General features: G+C 48.0%; 1 protein-coding gene across 1 annotated transcript in view; it reads right to left on the bottom strand.

Annotated features, from left to right (window-relative positions):
• The window catches only part of SEMA5B (semaphorin 5B), a 169,074-nt gene extending 154,279 nt beyond the window's left edge, over positions 1 to 14,795 (bottom strand). Inside the window, exon 1 of the mRNA XM_010218544.2 lies at positions 14,720 to 14,795. The gene's annotated coding sequence lies outside the window, so the exon portion shown is untranslated. The remainder of the gene's footprint in view (positions 1 to 14,719) is intronic.
• Between the last annotated feature and the right edge of the window lie 3,294 nt (positions 14,796 to 18,089).

The following is an 18,089-nucleotide window of genomic DNA, read 5'->3' on the forward strand; positions in this document are numbered from 1 at the left end:
GAGTGCATTTAGAAACAGCTTCCCTATGGCCAGCACCATCTTACTGCTGTTTCCAAGAGGAGGCTCCAGGCCATTCCTTGCCTCTTCCTTCACTGCCCCTGTAAATCTCTGCTTTGCGGAATGCCAGTTTGATGACGGTCACAACTAGCCTTCAGAAACATGAAAAAGTGGTGAAATCATTGCCAGAGTTTCTCGCTTCGCCCTTGCTCACGGAAGATGCTTCAAGCAGAGCAGCCCAGGAGGCGGCTCCCGGCGAGCTGCCCGCGGGGTGTCCCAGCCGGCGCGAAGCTCCGCGCGGCAGCGCCCGGAGCCCCGCGGCTCTCTCGCTGAGCCTCCCTACAGCCTCCCTCCCCAGATTTAAGATTCTCAAGGCCCTTGCAGGAATCAAACACGGGGCTTTGCCATGCGGCTTCCCAGCCAGAGCTTAGTCTCATCGGCATCTCTGCGATAGTGATCCAGGGACCAAGTAAAACAACGGGGAAATGAATGCGTGGAGAAGGAATGTGTCAGACTTAAAAAAGACTCTCTGTATTTGCTAGTGCATTATCATCCAGGCTCACCACTTATTAAAAACCCTTTTATTTATAAAGCCTTCAATGCCTAGTTTAATAACCTGTAATGATTATTTGAATCACAAAATTTGCTTTTTAGTATATTGTGGAAATGAAGCACTAGCATTTAACATCAATTATTTTTTCTCTCCCTATTTTGTCACTGTTTTTAAAGCTGTTGTGATCGGGTGCTTTTCTCAACCTACCCTACAAATGCAGAGCCCGGTTGCTGTGGCCTATAGCCCTGCTGTCCCTGGGATTCGAGTACCGTGATGAAAGGAGGAGGGTGATGATCCAGCCTTTCCCTCACGCTCGCTGCTTTGTGGTTCCAGCCGGGCTGTTCATACCAAGCTCACTCCCCAGGGAAGGGCTCAAGGTTCCCTTATATCCAGGAGATATGAAAAGGAATTTGTTCATTATTAATACACTGCCTCCGAGAGGTTTTCTTTTTAATCAAAGTATAAATTCTCAGATGGACTTGATATAGGTGAGAACTGAGAGCAGCGCACCATCAGCGGGCCCGGCTGGCATCAGGGGCCACAGCAAGGCAACAACCCGGAAATCAGGTACCTGGCTGGGGCACCTGGCTAGAATCCTGCCCGGCTCGGGCCAGGGGGGAAGATATTTACAGTTTAACCCACAGGGGACTTCCCAGGGACAGGAGTTTACATATTGAGATGCCAGAGTGCCAGCAGGCGCAGCACGGCCCGGCTGCCTGGATGTCACCGTGAGGGCTGTCTAAGCTAAACTAAACCAAACGTGGTCTCTCCTCCTGGGGCCCAGAGGAGTGCATGCTGCTACAAAGCTACACCTCCGAATCCCTGAGGGGCTGCTGGCGGCAGCTCCCGTGTCCTTCACTGAGGTCCATCTTTCCCTGAGATAAAATGAAGCCATGAAATACCTGGAATAAAACCAGAAGGAAAAATAAAACAGGAGAACGAAACACAGGGAAATGGGCCCAAACTGCAAAGCTGAGAGATTTGGATCGAAAATCTGGAGCAGTTCTAATCAGGGTTTTGATCTGGGCACATCTGTAATTAAAATGAAGCACAAATCTGCCCGAGACAGTCAACAATCTCAGCTGTTTTTAAGGTCTGGCTTTCACTAATTTCATTAACATCTTAAATGCATTCTTATTGCTTGTTCTCATGCTGAAGAGCAAGCACAATGACACCGTGCCATGAACCAGTTTATCTTTGTCTTGGCACAGCCGCAGAAGCGGTATCAGTCCCGGGGGCACGAGGGCCCTCTGCTTGGAGAACGGCCGGGAGGGAGTTGTGCAAGGGTGGAAATCCTCAGGCTGAACAAAAAATAAATTGAAACCAGAACTACCATCAGTGCCTCGCGCATCTTGGAGCTGCCCCAGCACTGCCAGCAGGAGTCACTGGGACAATCTCAAATGTGGAAACATTAAAAAAGGGAACTAGTGAAAACAGGAATAGAGACGCTGGTTTCTATATCCGTGAGCCACGGCGGTGACAGCGGAGAGAGGAGGCACCAGTCTTTGGGAATGGGAACGGGAATGGGAATGGAAAAGAAGCTGCTGCAAAAACTCTGCAAAAACAGTGCTGCAAAAACTCTGGGATAATCAACTTTCACTTGACCCAAACTCCTTTGACCAGCTTCAGCTCCCACCTGGAGCGAGACCTGGAGCGAGACAAGTTACCGACAGAGCAAGCTAGAGGGTGCTACAACACACAGGGGCCTTGCACCCACCGCCGCCATTCCCGCTCTTCTGAAATCCCTGGAATAAATGAACTGTCCGCTTGTGTGATGGTGCCGACTTGCTCAGCTCCACACACAGACGGGTATTTTGATGCAGGGGAGACAATACCTTCCTAGACCTGTCGTCATTGCATTTTCAAACGCACTGGAATGTTTAATAGTGAAAAAGATAAAAGGAAAAAATGATTAAAAAAAAGCCTTGTACAGAAAAATACATCTGTCTCACAAATGAAAACGCATTTTAATTAAGCTACCTCACATGCATTATAATCTCCCCATAAAACTTAATATCACCTAAAAATTCCCATCAAATGCAAATTCTCCTCAGTGATTTATTTGTGCAATGGCGAGCTGGGGAGAAAGCAAGCGCACAAAGCGCGGAGCTGCAGGCTGAAGTAAACAGTGTGTCAGAATATGCAAAGCAAGGGAAGAACAAAAAAGAAGTGAAGGAAGGGACAAACATTCTCTGGCTGCAAAGTTACTGAATGTCTAGAGGCAAAGCGGAGCGGGAAGCGTGGAGGGGAATCGCTACGAGCGGCCTCTGCCTCTGCCCCATCCCTGCTCCGGCACCTCCTCCATTGACCAACGGATGAAAAATCATTCCCGGGACAGGTGGAGGCTTGGGTTGTGGTTTCCAAGGTCATGCCTGAGCTCGGCACTCCAGCGAGGCGCAAGGAGCTGTGCGGCCGCCGGGACCCGGCGTATCCCACACTCGGAGGAGCTGCCGCTGAGGTAATCCCGCAGGAATGCGTGTGCGGTTGGATGGCTGTGAAAAGAGCCCGTCGGCCACCAAAGGCCCGTGCTGAATATTCACGTCACACACGCACAATCATTTTTCTTGTTAAGTATTGGGAAGAATGGGAACATTATAAATGCAGTATCTTTCCTGGCTGAGAGTTGAGCTGCTTTAGAAAGACCCGCTCTCCCTCCCCTCTCCCTCCGCTCCACCAGCTCCGCTCCACCTCCGTCCTTAAAATGAATCTGCGCCTACTGAACTCTGAAAGGCATAAAGAAGAGGGGGAGAAAATAAATCCAACCGAATATAAGCTCAACAGTAAGATATTTAAAAGATGGTGATGTAGCAAAACTAGAAGCAGCATTTTAAGGTCACTTGTCTATATAAAAATGGTACCTTTTAGCTTGGCTTACAGCCATAGCCCTATCCCTACCCGTACCCATATCCATGTCCTATTATTCAAAGCAACTGCTTAGCCCTCTGCATACTGAAGGGATATTGCAGTTACAGCAGATTAAGGACAGTTGTATTCTGCTTTCTGCATTTATAACTTAACTTATTATGCCATTTTTTGAGTGGGAACTGCAGGCTACTGATAACCTGGTTAGGCCCAATGCATATGAGCACAGTTTGCTTTTCCACTGCCAGGTAGCGTTTGTAGTGCTGGCTGTTAAAAATATCTTTATTTGCCTGAGGCACTCAGCAAGTTTTCTGTTGCAAGGCAGGGAAAAGGCGAGGATCAGGTGTCCCAACCCCAAGCTCAGGCACATTGGCAGAAAGTGTCCCATTCAATTGGGTGAGTTTTGGATCAAGCCCTAAGCAAGAACGAATGGGCTATAATACCTCAAGTCTCTTTTCTGAATATTTAGCAACATGGTTAGATATATACACATATAACCCTCTCTTCAGGCCTGCTTCAGCCTACGTTGATAATTTCCAACATATTTCACATGACCCAGCTCCCCACATCCTTAGCTCACTCCTGTGTGGTTTCCCTACACTGGAAGCAAGCAGTGACTCTATGCAGAAGTCGTTTCTAAATTAATGAAAGCTGCAAAAGAGCAGAGAATTACAGTAATCATGTCCATCCTTTGAAAATAACCATTTTTCCTTGTTCTCAGAAAACTGCACATATTTGTGCTCACAAGACTGCATAAGTTTCTAGGTCAGCAGGCTCTTGATTATGAGATGATTAGCCTGCGTGACACATTTAAATGCCAATCTTTGTTCCTTTGTGGGAAACAGCCAGTTCAGACCTAATTCTGGACCCACTCTCGTGCCATTAGACCTACAATTAAAAATAGAGAAAGAGGGATGGGGGGGTAAGTTGCCAATCCACTTCAAAGCTTCCACTGCATTTCTGGTTAAGCAAAGTCCAATAAAAAAAGCACCTGTGCGTGTGCCCAGAGACATGAAAACTCAGTAGGAACAAACTTTCTACAACCTAAGCAGCAAAAGGCTCAAACAAGTGCTCTGTACTAGAGGCCAGAATGGAAATGTTACTGCCCTCAGCTTCTAAATGTGTGTGGAGAAGTGTCCTTACAGCTTAGCACAGAGGTCTAAAGCAACACCTAGAATCAGGAAAGGTCCTGGACAGTGTCTGATACTGCCAACCCCCAGCTGAGGACTGGCTCACAACCTACCACTTCTCCCTCTGAAGATGCTCAGCTCTCTGCAGATATGAACTGGCCAAGCCTGAAACGTCTTCTGCATTTCACCCAGGCAAAGCTCTCCACTCTACCAGTGAGAAAACTGCCACCACAGTGAGGTTAAGGGAGGTTTCAGCCACAGATCAGTGACTATCAGGTGCAATTCCCCTGTCAGCTGTGGAATTTAGCTGCTAGGTGAGATTGGAGATTTGAATCCCATCGCCAGGCCCTTCACAAGCAGACGTGAGTGCCACCCTTGGTACAGAGAGGACCACTCTCCCGCGCTGTATTAACGAAGCTGGATAACTCACACAAACAAAAGGGTCTTTCTGGGGTTTCGTCGTTACCACCGTGACTACAGCTGCGTTTGCTCATGGCTCAGCTTGCAGATTCGCTGCCGAAACTGGAATTTCGGCAGAGGCTCCTTCTCCCACACAAGTCACCTAGAAAGCTGATTAAAAAATCTCCATATGAAACGACACTTAGGACTTCAATCTGCCCCAATGATGCATGTTTGGAAGGAGACAGTCAGGGGCTACGCTTAAAAAACTGCACTACTAAAAAAGTTATTTTCCTTTCAAACATCTTACCAAGTTTGTTAATTCCTTCTGCTGTTGGCGAAATGATCCTCCATTAACATTTCAATTTATTATTGCTGTTCCATTAATGAGACTACAAAAAATGGAAATGAGGCCTATAAATATGCTAAGAGTTAAAGTCAGGCATCGTAACCGCATGTGCAGTTTAAGGGTAATGTTTCAGCACCACTGGCACACGAAGCAGTGTGGAAGGATGGCTCGGTGGTATAAGCAGCAGCCGAACCAACTTCTCCTTCTCAAAAAGCCCCAAATCCCACAGGTTTCCCAAACATACAGGCTAAAACCCCAGCAGCGTCACCTCAGTCTCGTGCCTCGCTGCAGCGCGTGGTGAGCTCCACGCTGGTCCATGCACATAACGGGTCTCCAGGGAAGGACTTTCTCGGGGAAGGTGACTGCAAAACCTCCACGGCAAATTTGGCAAGAGGAAGGATTGGTCGCTCTGTCCTTTGGGTAAAATCCATCCCTCATAGCTGCATTTCAGAAACGTGGTGAGTGCCAGGTAGACTTTTAGGCCCACCAGGCTCCCAGCACCCCTCTGCTGATCCTTGCTCCAGTGGATATTCTCCACGGATCAGGCAAAATCTCTTACGGAAATGGCATAACTGTGACCTGCATTTTTGATTATTAAAATCTAATTTCTTGGCTTTCAAACCTTTCCAGAAAAGGAGGAAAAAAGTGACATTCCCCAGGGAGCAAGCTCACGAAATGCAGTGCCTCGCTGAGCCATGAAAGGATCCCTTCAGCATAGGGATGTCATCCCATGCTAGCAACATTTTTGTTCTCCGTTGAACTTCTCTCTAGTGATTAAAAAAGATCGATCCTACCCTGTTTTCTGTGCACAGCTCAAGGCACTAGGCTTATGCTAAAGAAAATGTGTATGCATACATCCACTAGCACTACCAGCTTGCAAGGAACAAACTTATAATTATTGCATTGATTTTATAATTTATTTTCGAGGGAGCTCAAATTTCATGACAGAAATTGGTTTGCGTTGAGGTCCCACTCCATCAGCAAGAGGAGAATTCAGCATCCCCTGCTTCTTCTAAGCATCAGGAGGAAAAATAATCTAAATTAGCTGCTTTGCAATGGCCGTAATAGTAGCTTTAAGAAAACCCAGCCACCTTCACTAAGAGGAAATAAAATGAAAACATAAAAAGCAAACGATTTAATGAAAGCACAGGCTATTTCAATAAATCTAGTTATTTGATAAGCAGGCTGCCACTGTCAGCCTTTTATCATCTGTGAAAATGCAAGCTGGATCTTCTCTGTTTGCTTACAATTTCAAGCTTTCCCCTTCCGGCCAACATTAGCATTTTTGCTCCAGTGCCTGTTCTGAGAGCGACCGTCGGCAGCGAGGAGGGCTGAGGCCGGGGACGGCCCGGGCTCAGCTCGGGGCAGGTACACGGGCACGCGGGCGGCTCCTTCAAGGCTGCTCAATGTTCTCCCCCTTCCGAGCTGGCCTTTAGGGAAGGGAAGCGGCTGCTGCTGAGACCGTCCCTACATAAAGCGGTGACAAACATTCAGCGTGAGCTGCTCTGGAGGAGGACGAGCGGCTCCTACTGCAGCTGCTGGGACGAGGCGGCTTGGGAGGGTTAGTGATTCCCACCTCCACCGCTGGCCGCCTCCTCGCTGCTCAAACGCAGGGTCCCCAGTGCGTTTTGCTTTTGCTTTCCCACATCTCCCTCATTTCTCCCATTTTAAGCAGATAGAGTCATGTTTTGGCTGCAGGGGGCCTCAACCCAACACATGCTTGTGATACTTCATCTGGCTTTATGGTTCAAGTGCACATTTTTTTCTGCTGTGTAAACAAAGCTCATTCCAAAATAAGAAAGGAAGGAAAGAACCAAAATGCACAGCAAGTCCCAGGGAGACTGTCGCAGAGTTACCGCGCGCAGGCACCGGCCGTGCCAGGGCCGTGCGCACCCACGCAAGGAAGAGGCTCGGAGGAAGCAGCCTCTGAAGGAGGCTCCTGGGAAGCGCAGCGCTCGCCGTCGGAGCCGAGCCGCAGGGATTATCTCACGGCTGCGCCCGGAGAGGCAGCATGGCTGAATGTCAGGAATCTGAAAGCACTTCGTGCAAAATACGGGGCGTAAGATCACCTCGTGTGTGTCCTACAGCCGGCACGGCCTCTCCTCCTGCCCCACTACTGGGGTTCATGTCCTAAGCCTAGGGCTATTCCCAGGCAACCTCCAAAAACTCTATTTCGCTGCTGTTGGAGTGAAGAAAGAAGTCACAGGAGTTAACTGTGTAAAGCAGAAGTTATTCCATCAAAATGAGCTCTTTCCCATTGCAGTTAAGCTGATTAATGCCGGTTTAAGGTCTAACTCCTTGTCTTCAGATTACAAGTTACTAAAATTTTTTTCTATGCTTTGCTGTATACAAAACACGTGATTAAAGCGTTGGCAGGGACTGATCTCGCCCTACTTTATCCACCTGAGAGCAAGGAGGGCTTCACCAGGCTGCTCCGCTCAGCCTGTGTCAGCACAGGAGCTCCGCGCTCCCAAAGGCTGGTCCCTCTGGACTATGGGAACGCCGCCTTGCTCACGGTGCTGAGCTCCAACCGGGACTATGCAAGAAAACTAGCTGCTTGTCGAGAGCCCAAATCAGCTGTAATAAAGTAATCTGACAGTTACAAAAACTGCTCACAATTCTTTCTCCCAGAGCTTTTGTACCAGTGTGTTCCTGCTGACTTTGCAGAGTTGTTCTGACTTATATCCATCTAATCATAACACCTCTCCAAAGTCCTGTTCAACTAGGCTGAATGCTGCTCAAGACTCTGCATTAAATCATCCTAACTTCCTCAGAACAGGTGCCCAAAAGGTAGGAGAGTCCCAGGTCATCCTTTATACAAGGCCTTTCATTTCAATAGGTTTTGCCTTGAATTTGGCTCTGATGAAACCAGTTCTCCTACCAGCAGCTCTCGCAAGCCTGGTCTGACACCAAACAAGCCTACCACAAAACAACTGGGTTATAAATATAATATAAATAGCACCGCAAGCTCTTCACCGTGGCATGAACTGCCACGCGTGTGGCGCCAAGGTAGGTTTTATTAACACGTCACTATATCACTTCTAGTGAATTTTGCTGAAGATTAATAAGCTGCTGCTTCTCTTTCTATCTTCAGTAGTGTCAAGGCTGCACACAGAGGTTTGTGGAAACAGTATCTGATCTAAAGCTCCAAACAAAAGAGCTTATTTCTTCTTATCTGGTGAAGAATCCAGTAAGCCTCTTGGGCGCCTACTTCAACCTGAGTGTAGAACAGTAAAACCCTTCCCTGAACTGCAGGATCAGGAAATCAGCAAGAAACAGTGGGGAAAGGGGTTGTTGAACAGAGCGTACCGGAGCAGAGCCGTAGCCAAAGGCCAAGGCGCCGGTCCCTAGCCGGGGAATACGCTGGGCTCTGCTGCTTAGGACATGAAACCAAGCGCGGGACTGTTCCCATTCTTGGCTCGAGTGGGGCTGCACCTCCACCCCGGGGCACCTCTCTCTTCCCCACCTGCGAAATGGGGGCTGCTCCGTACGACTAAAACACAGCCCGTGGGAGCTGGGCTTTATTAGCAATAGGAGATAGCGTCCTATGTGGCTTCAGACAGGCAGCACCCCAGGGAAGTCAGTGTGGGATTCCCTGCCAAAGGGTCCAAGGATGGAGCCCAGAGCTGTGGGATAAGGGTAGTATAAGGAAAAAGGGTATGACCAAGCGCTGAGCCCTTCTCATGCCTCCAGAGGGGTGCAAAGTAATTCCCAAAGTTATCATTGCAAAGGAAAGCGCAGGCATGTTGCTGTTGTACAGACACAGATGTCTCATCAGAGGGCACTGAGAGAAGTTTTGCCTTTGTTTGGCCCTTCATAACTGCAAAGTCCATCCTGCAAAGCAAACACAGCCCTTTCTTTCGTTATCTCCAACCTGCTCCTTCCTGCAGGAGCCGGGCTGGGCGGCAGCGGCCATTCCCCTCCAGCCTGGGAAAGTCTCCTCCCTTCCCCTGCTTCCCCCTCGCACACCTGGGGAATTCAGCTGCTAGCAGGAAAAAAAAAAAAAAACTTGAAAAGAGAAAAAAAGGAATAAAAAAGTTGGCTTGCGCGGCCCAGAAATAAGAACTGAGAAAAGTGAAACCACATGTGTTGCCCCCAGTGCCCTCGGGACTTGGATCCAAACCAAGCCCACGGAAACAAGCGATTGCTCCATGTCAGCCACAAATATATAAATAAAGGACGACTCGCTCTTGTCTTTCGGGATGTGTTTTCTAAGGAGGAGGAAATTCCCTGTGGAGCGTATTATGTGTGCAGGGGATCGAGGCTCCGAGGGGAGCGCAGGCGGGGAGGCTGTTCCCTTGGCGCCTCCCTCCCTGCCGCCTCTGCATCCCCTGCGCGTGGCTGGCGCGGCGCGCGCAGCGGCTCGCAGGTAACGCGATCGCAGCCCCGCGGAGCCGCCCTGCCTGTGCGCACACGAACAGTGTGTGGCCTGGGTTTCATTTGCAACTGTAAATGAAACGGGCCTACAACTGTGCTCGTAATCCCCCTTAATTGAATTTCTGTGACAAAACCCAGACAAAATTAGTACCCTCGAGTTAACAGTTTGCGCGAAGTAGCCTGGGGTTCCTGGGAAGCTTTAAAACAAACCAGGACAAAGCTGGATGCCACAAAGCAGCTATCTGGTGTAAATGCTTTTTTTTTTTTTTTAAGTGGGGGTTAAATGAAGCAACGGGGTCATTTTAATATGACAGACAAGCTAAAAATTCACCAGGGGCCAAAAGACCGACACAGCAGCTCCTGGAAGGAGCCCTTAGAAAGGGCCGGATCATTCCCAGCTGGCTGTGGCTGCCAGAGGCATTTTCACAAGTTGAGGAGGATCTGGAGCAACTGTTCACACCCCATCAAAAGAGATCCCTCCCCTCAAAGCATCCGCAGGATGCAAAAACAGCACTGCCCAAGGGGCACTCACACCGCTTGCAGGGGAATTAAAGCCCTTCACATCAGGAAACACCAGCTTGCGTGACCCTTTCGGACACAGCGCCCGCGCGAGCAGCCCCGTGCCGCGTCCTGCAGCAGAGGCAGCAGCAGGGCGGCCGCGGCAGCGCGTGGCTCTGCCAGAGGCCTCCCCCGTGGCTGCGCCGGTGTCGGGACACCCCTCTGCAGCTCCTGCTCTTGCCCAGGCCACAGCGCACGGAGCCGCGCCGGGGCAAAGCAAGAGAGAAGCGAATAGACACGCAGAGCCTCCCCCACACACACCTGAACGGGGCCACAGACCAATGAGAAAAAAAAAAAAAAACCCCAAGGGGACAAATTAAATCCCACTGGTAGCAAAGGAAAGAAAAGGGAGCATTTGAAAGGGTGATGAAATGTTTGAAGAGAAAGCAATATATTTTTATGTACTTGTAAAATCCATTGGCAGTGACTTTTCTGCTTAATTGGTTTCATCTTATTAAATTAAAATCCTATTTGTAAAAGCCAGGCATATTCAAACATAATGCCAATTCAAGCACCAAAAGCCAATACGGTGTTTCAAAGAAGAAAATCAAGCAACGCAAAGCAGTTTCTATTAGTCTAAAAGCACAGCACTTGCTGAGCAGCAGGGAAACACAATACAATGCTTGGCTTCTCTCAGATGCACTTTGGAAACATCATATTAACTCCTTTGCCCCAAAACTGCAACCCCCCGTTTTCCCTGACCCAATGAAAGCCAATAAATATTTTGGCCCAATTACGCAGTGATTTGTGCATGAGTGCTCTGCTATCTCTCCCTGCACTTGTCACATCCAGTTCCTTCCCCCCTATTAGACCCCTCTCGTCCTCATTAAAGAGCCCCTCTGTCTGACTTGCCAAAGACCTGCCAATGGGCCCCTCATTTTGCAGAAGAAAAGGGCCAGCGTTCCCAGTGGGAAAGGGCTCTACCATGCCATGGACACCGCACGGCCAAGCACAGTAATTTGCCTGTGTTAATGATGCTACTCCACAATGAGCAGGAGAACAAAAATCCCTAATAGCCAAATGACACCCAGTCCTTCCACAGCCTGTTGAATTCAAAAGCGGAGGAAGCAAAATGCCCCGTGCTCTGCGAAGTGAGCTAAAAGTAGCTGCAACGTTCTTTGCTTCCAAGTCCCTCATCATGAGGGGAATCATTAAAATGGGTCATCTGGTGCTAGGAGCAGGGCGGGAAAGCCGAGCCAAGTATTTCAAAATGTTTTAGTGGTTTAAAAAGCAATAAATATTAGGAAAAACATAATAAACATATACATATACATTTTTGACAATAATATACACATGCATGATTTCTGCCTTCCCTACCAAATCCCTTCTGCTCAGAAGAAGGGATTTGTATGAGATATTATTTACTTGTAGGACTGTAGCACCTATTTTCTTCAAAGACCTGTTTTCACCTTTTTAAGGTGAATAAAGTCATTGTTCAGGAAGGACAGAGAGTCCAGTCTTTGCATGTGCCGTTACTTAAGTCTGAAGATGCTCCAACTCAGCAAAGCGCTGAGCTCTTGAGTGCTAAATCAGTCCAGAGAAACATTTCCAACCTCATCTCTCATCAGAAGCTTTGCATTTCTTACAGCCAGCTCCACGGCCAGGCGAAGCACTGGTTGCTCTGACCAGTCAAAGGCTGGGTACTCCAAAACTCAGTCTCCAAATACAGCAGACTAAGCTGCTCAGTGGGAGAAATTCTGCTCTCATTTTTGGCCAAAGAGAGCAGGCAGAACTGCACTGACTTTGATGACATCCCTTTGGGGTGCACCAGAAGGAACCAGGAATCATAAGCACAGGAGCACATAAGCATGGTGAGTGTTTGGTAATCCCTACACATATATTTATCAAAAGAAAAAATGTAGCAATAACGCTTACAGTACTGCTCCTGCTAGTCAAGAAAAGGACTTTACGATATTTTCCAGGGGCAGCGGGAATGATTTGTCCAAAGTTGGCCAGCTGCAGTTTCTTAGAAGATTTTGTAGTGTGTGATTGGCACACCTCGCATATTTCTCAGCCAAAACTCCCCTTTCTCGTACAGCTGTGCAAAACAGGAGTAAGACTTGAACTCAGTAGGGCTGCTGCAAGGAGAATGAAGCCATTTCACCACAACAGTTGTCCAGACATTTTTCAGTCCATGATATTGGGCACTTACTAAATCATCATGTAAGTCTCTTACTGCAATTAAGTGATAGCTTCTGCTTCAGCTCGTTGTCTTATTCTCTTAGAAAGTTCTGTGCTTTCCACAAGAAAAGTTTGATAAGCAAGTCAAAAATAAACACCCTAAGACTCTCTAGCTAGATGTACACTCAATCTACAGCAGCACTCAAGGGAAGAACTAAAATCAAGACAAATACCACACACTGAGTTTTAAAAATTCCCCAAAAGTTTGTATTCTTATGCCTTTCTTTACTGATGTACCTGATTCAATTAAAAAAAAATCTAAAAATCTACCGAGATGCCTTTTTCTATGGCCGGCTCAACATTTCACTGGTAGACAACATGCATACAGAGCTGGCAAGGGGTTTCGGGATGGATATAAACAAATCAGCATCTTGCTGTCCTTTAAAGATCAACTAATTCATTATAATTTCAAATGTTAGCATTTTTCTGGCTGAATAATTTTGATACCTTTCATCTTGACTTCTCTGGTCCTCGCCAAACTGAGACCATAACACCTAGCAGCTTTTTATTATCAAAACCAGGGTGACTCTCCCGAGACCTGACATTTGGGCCCCGCTCAGGCTGCCTCCCCTGCAGCCAGGAAGGCCCCCAGCCTGACCCAGCACAGGCCCCTGCCCAGCGGGCAGCCCGGCCCCCTGTCCAGGCCTGAGCTTTGGGCAGCGTGAAGAAGGGCACGGCGCCTTCCAGAGCCCGAGCACAAACAAACCTCTGTCCTTGGGGCAAATCCAGCTCTGCAGCAGACCCAGCAGAGAGGCTGCTCCAGGCACTGAGCTTCCCAAACAGACCCCGGCATGAAGCCATTGGGCTCCCGCAGCTCTCAAGGGACATCCAAGCCCTCACGCACCCACCCTTGGCCCTTCCCAGCCTTCTTGTTATGACCGACAGTCCGCGCCAGGTCCTGCCAGCCCAGGACAGCCATGGACACCCTCTACCAAGGGCAGGGAGATGACTGCGCTTCAAGGGCCCTCGGGGAGGACATCTGAAGGAGTGACTCAACACCATGGCCACTCTTCCCCTGCCCTTATCTAAAGCAGCGGCAACAGCATGAGAGGATGTGAGCAGAAAGGCTGGAGGAGCAGCCACAACAGAGTGTCATCTCGTGGTATTCCTCTCAAACTACGCATGGGAACAGCCAGGCCTTGCTAAAACCACCCACACAAGCAGACTCGATGCAAGGTCCTTGTCATAGCAACTTTTGCATAGTTTCCCCTCTCTGTTTTCCAAGATGAGTGTTTGGGGGTATGATTGCAAGCCTTTATTCTAGAACAGCGTTCTGGAATATTATAGGTAAATACATAATAGGTATTTCCTTCACTCACTGCTTGCCAGGCAGATATAGCCACTAGGCTGTGCAGCTATTCTGCACAGAACTGCAGTGCCTATCACCCTTTTTAGTTCTTCACACTTCCTTTGCTGTGCATTTTCCTTCTCTCTGATCTCCTTGAGACAACTGGCCCCTTTATTGATTAAATTACAAATTCCGATGGCTGGTGATTGAGTTATATGATAACACCTGCCGAAAGCCATCAACTACAATTGAAATAAAAGGAAAAATTAGCACTCTCCTTATTACAAATGGTTTGGATGTTGAGTAGCTGACTGAATTAAATGGAGATTGAACAGATCTGAGAGAACTGATTAGGAGAAACAACGCAGAACTCAGAAAAGAGCTACGAAAATTAACAGCTCACTAATTCACCTACAAAAAGGATGGGAACAGCTGGGGAGAAAAAGGAAATTGTTTCTTTTTCAAGCATCTTCAGCTTGCAATTGTGCAAAATCTTTTCTATTTGAGATGTGGTAAGATTTCTCAGACCTCCAACTCTGACACCAAGTGACCAAAGGCCAACAAATACACGATCGGGCTAGCAAGCCCTCACTTATTTCATTCATTCAGTTTAAAGTAGGTTTTTTAATTAGTGGTATCACAAAGCAACATATGGTTCTTGGCCTTTGTTCCGTGCCTGGGAACCAACGGCATGCCAGCTTTTGGTAATGTATCATTGCATTTTATGCACTGCTCATCTGTACTAATGAGGTATTTTTATTTTTGTCTACTTGTGGCATTTCCAGCAATACTGACAGATGCCTTGGGCTTTCCTCCTGCTGACTGAACAACCTTTTATGGGAGTACTTAAACAAGGCAACATGAAACTGATAAAGAGGTGTCTAAAGTGGCAATATCCATTTTAGAACCATCTCCCAGCCTCTTCTTTGTAAGCTCTTTGCAAAGTAGAATCTAGCAAAGATGAGTTCAAAGAGTGTAGACAGAGCTGTTAAAAAGGAGTTGCAATCATAATATTATATACTTACAGCCTCTGCATTACTGAATTGTCATCTTCAAAGTCCTGCTCCAGGGAAAATCCTTAGTAACCTGTGGAAACACCAGAAAAAATTGTTAAGTGATACTCTGAACTATATCTTCTCATGTCACAAGGAAGAGAATTTAATGTCAAATTTTGAGATTATTAGGGAAATAAAATTTAAAGATCATAAAGTTCAAATTTAACCATAGATCACTGTAAAAATTTTCCTTAATGCTCATCAGATCTTTGCTTCAAAACTTGCTTCAACTGAAACCATTTTCCTTCATATTTTCTTCATATAGCCTTCATATAGGCTAAATACTAGCCTATAGATTCACTAGTAGCAAATATTTGTAGAAGCAATGACTATTTTAACACACTCAATCTATCTTAGATATCATGCATTCCTCTCTGAACTTTTCACAATCCTGAATGCCTCATCCTCTCAGGAAAGACAAGGAATTGCTCTTGTCCAAGGTTCCAAGGAGAAGATTGACACCTATGAGCAAGCAAGGCTGTGAACACACATGAAACCATGACTGTCTCCAACATCCATCTCCTTGTCCAGTCGGTCACCATGGCGGGAGGTCACTGTGCCCTCCGTTCTGTCTACAGAACTGCTTACAAGAGCAAAGAGATTCGGGCTAGCAAAGACGCACCTAACTCCGTGAGGCAATGCAGGAGCTGCAGCCAAATGAGGAGGCCTCAAGGCAGCCTACACGACTTGCCCAGGTCTCAGAGCAGGCCTGGCAGGGCAGACGGCAGCACCACAGCTATGAGCCCCTGTCCCCACTCTTTGAAGGACCGCGTACGCTGACGACAAAGCAAAGCTCCACACAAACAGAGAGCTGCTCACGAAACCCACACCTCAAAGGCCGTTTTCACACACGTGTCTGACCCCAACTGACCCTAAGCCCCCACTTCCATCACAGCTTGATGAAAGTAAACAAGGCAAAACCTATGATCGCTGATGATAAATTCCACATTACTTTCCAATCGACTCTTCTTCTTTAACATACCAGGGCAGCACCCAGGGGCCTGCCCCTGCGTGAGCCCGCCGTGCCAAGCACTGTGCAGGCAAACGACAGGGCCGCTCCTGTCCCCTGCAACTCGCAGGCTGAAGATCACGGCGCTAAACGCGTAGGCAGGGAAAAGACAGAGACAGCAAAAACCAGAGGATGCTTCTGCACAGAGCCTGGTGAGCACAGTTTCCAGTCAGACAGTAAGAAATGATTCACTGTGAGAGAGTCTGACCCTGCTGCCTATTCCGCTCGACAGACCATTTCACTGAAATCATATATCTGGGTATTTACATGGCTTCCAGTTGAGGAACGTCTGCACGTTCACCAGCCAGTTGTGTTCAACTCCCTGCACTCCTGCAAGGCAGCACAAGCTCTCATCCCTACACTGCAGGCAGGGGAGGGAGGTATGAAAAAGACAAAACTTTTTTTTTTTTTTTTTCAAGGGAAGCTCAAATCTGATTGCCAAAATCCTCTGTGAGGACAGAGGCTCCTGAGATGCCCTCTCAGGGATGGCGGAGTAGGCCCCAGACACAGGCCGGCCTCCCTGCCCCAGCCCTGGTAGTTCTTCCCAGAGCAGAGGCTTCGGACCAGGGTGAATCTCAAAAAAGGAGAGAAATCGCAATAATTGAGGCAGCCTCTGAAAGGAAGCAGAGCGCAGCCGTGGAGGCAGCAGCCACCCCGCCGGCTGAGAGGACTGAAGCAATTGTTTTCCACACGAAGCCTCATTCATCACATTTCCATAATCCAGGGATGCTCCCACACTCTCTTCTTGCAACATTTTAGGACTGCAGCACTCACACACACCCTTAATGCTCCTTCCTGTTCCTATCGGCTTTCCCCTGAGGAAGAAATCATGGGAGAGGGATGAAGATGTAAAAATTTCCTTGGCTGCCAGAGCCAAATGCCAGCTGCAGCAAACCCACAGGACCCTGGAGGTGACAGATCACCTCACTGGCGGCCTGAGGCTTTACTACCAGATGCTGTAAAAATGACAACACTGGAAACACTTTTTCGGTGATACCCCAAGTGGCAGCTCAGAGCCCAAAATACCAGGTTGTAAGAACATAAAATACATCTACTAGACCAAACCTCTGGATCAGGATGGCCTTCCCATCTGAAAAACAAGCCTTTGGTCAGCAAAAATACTTGGGCTGGATCAACGCTTTTGGCATGTAAACTGCCAGATTCGCTAAACATAATAGCTCCCTTCTGGACAGAGAATACAGGATTCCCTAAACCCACCCTTTGATCTGCAAGAAACTGAATGTTCTCCTCAAATTACCTCTCAGATGTTTGGATTCCCTCTCAGGTTACAGAAAGAAACTGGCCCTATCTCTCCATTAAAAGACAGACAGCTGGGGTTGTCTTCATTTGTCAGGACTCTGGATGCTCATTTCACATGAATTTTAACCGGAATGCGATGTTCACACCTCATGTTCAGGTTAAAAGAATCAGACGTATAGACTGTGGGCAATCAAGGTCAGGAAATCCATCGTGCTCCCAGCCGTGGAAAAAGCAGTGGGATAGCACAGTATAAGGATGAAACTGCCCCCTCCATATGCCCCTCTGAATCCATGCCAGTGGGAGACACGCTGTCGTAGCCAACACACCTTGGATCAAAGCAGGGCCTTCTGAAATGGAAAGAGTAAACACAGGCCCATCGCCCGGGCAGTGCCGCAGGGCAGGAGGAGCCACAGCAGAAGCACCGCAGGATCCGCATGACTTTTCCTTAAGAACGGCTTGTACCCGCGCTCCATCCCCAGCCTTTGGCGGGGAGCTGTTATTGCCCTTTTGCAAAATGAAATAAAAAGGCAGCACCGCAGACGGATTACACACCTCACCCATGTCCCTGGGGACATGCACATCTGCACTGCGCGCGGATCCCAAAGCGCCTCCAACCCCGTCTGCTGCCCTTCCCTCCCGCCCAGCCTAATTCTCCAAATTTCATGATGATTCAAAGCTCTATTTAAAGCCCCTACAGCTAAGGGCGTGTGCGAGGAATCACAGCCAAGCCAAAAGCTTTGAATTTAGCAGCTCTGCTTGGGTTTTCCTTACAGCCTCGGTAGCAGCAAAACATGGACCTGTGGGCGTTTAGCCTGAAATGGGGAAAAAAGGGCTGTTTTGTGCCATATCTAGGTTATGGTATAAACCCCCAAGATAGATAGAGCAGCAGTATCAGCATCTTTCCCTTCCAAATTAACCCGTCTCCTGAAGGGTGCAGTGGTGGCTTCCTAGCCTAGCAGAGCTTCCCAAACCTGACCCTTTCTTAAGTAGCAAGGGCTACAGATGAACAGCTACGAAGATTTCCTGCCCTCTCCCAAAAAGGGGGAAGTGGCCAGGTCCGGATAGGCGCTG

The sequence above is a fragment of the Tinamus guttatus genome, unplaced genomic scaffold (assembly GCF_059628265.1).
Source record: "Tinamus guttatus ecotype Peru unplaced genomic scaffold, ASM5962826v1 Tinamus_guttatus_pri_ptg000060l, whole genome shotgun sequence".
NCBI lineage: Eukaryota > Metazoa > Chordata > Aves > Tinamiformes > Tinamidae > Tinamus > Tinamus guttatus.